At 46.9% G+C, this 1,222-nt stretch overlaps 1 pseudogene; it reads left to right on the forward strand.

The window, feature by feature from the left end:
* Window positions 1–489: 489 nt before the first annotated feature.
* On the forward strand, window positions 490–607 carry LOC126196050 (5S ribosomal RNA; annotated as a pseudogene).
* Window positions 608–1,222: the final 615 nt, after the last annotated feature.

Consider the following 1,222-nt stretch of genomic DNA (forward strand, 5'->3'; position numbering starts at 1 on the left):
CTTTCTGTGGGACACGTGAAAGACCAGGTGTACCGCCAGAATCCAGAAACAATTGAACAGCTGAAGCAGTACATCTCATCTGCATGTGAAGCCATTCCACCAGACACGTTGTCAAAGGTTTCGGGTAATTTCATTCAGAGACTACGCCATATTATTGCTACGCATGGTGGATATGTGGAAAATATCGTACTATAGAGTTTCCCAGACCGCAGCGCCATCTGTTGTTGAAAATTGTAACTACTGTAATTTCGAAAGTTTGTCTGCCTGAAAATGTACTGTTGTCCCAAGCATATTGCAACAAACGGTGTATTTCTATCGCTGCTCGTTTAGTTTTTATTGCCGTTTCAAATATACCGGTCATTTTTGAAACACCCTGTACACATCTACAGGCGCCGGCGCCCATAACTTGGACGCTCCGTAGGCTCGTTGGATAACGCTTCCATACACTGATTCCTCTTCAAGATTTTCTATACTCTCTTCTTTACAAAAGGCAACGACCTTGCCGCAGTGGATACACCGGTTCCCATGAGATCACCGAAGTTAAGCGCTGTCGGGCGTGGTCGGCACTTGGATAGGTGACCATCCAGGCCTCCATGCGCTGTTGCCATTTTTCGGGGTGCACTCAGCCTCGTGATGCCGATTGAGGAGCTACTCGACCGACTAGTAGCGGCTTCGGTCAAGAATGCCATCATAACGACTGGGAGAGCGGTGTGCTGACCCCACGCCCCTCCTATCCGCATCCTCTCCTGAGGATGACACGGCGGTCGGATGGTCCCGGTAGGCCACTCGTGGCCTGGAGACGGAGTGAGTGCTTCTTTGCACAAGTCATTAAAGTTTATAATCGGAGTTTCCGAACACCCTGTACGTAGAGTTTTATGTTATTATTACAGTAACTGTACCGTATTTACCCCAGTGTCATAATTTGTGCAATAAAAAATTTAACTTCGCCATAAAAGTAACATTGAAATGTAAATATGTACACACGATAGTTCTGTGACATGATCGTCCCATGTTACTGCAAGATGTCTGATTATTTTTATTTTTTATTTCTTGGCTGTTTTTGAGGAGAGTAGGAGGCTTGATAACTCTGGAGGAGTATTTCAGCATATCTTGTTAAGATACGAGCGGCCCAGGCGCTTGCCCTGTAGTCTGCCTTTAACACAGGCGGCCAGTCACAGAGGTTGTGGAGAAGGGAAGAGGGCCCCAGGGCACTGTAGTTCGC

This window comes from Schistocerca nitens, chromosome 7 (assembly GCF_023898315.1).
Source record: "Schistocerca nitens isolate TAMUIC-IGC-003100 chromosome 7, iqSchNite1.1, whole genome shotgun sequence".
Classification (NCBI taxonomy): Eukaryota; Metazoa; Arthropoda; class Insecta; order Orthoptera; family Acrididae; genus Schistocerca; species Schistocerca nitens.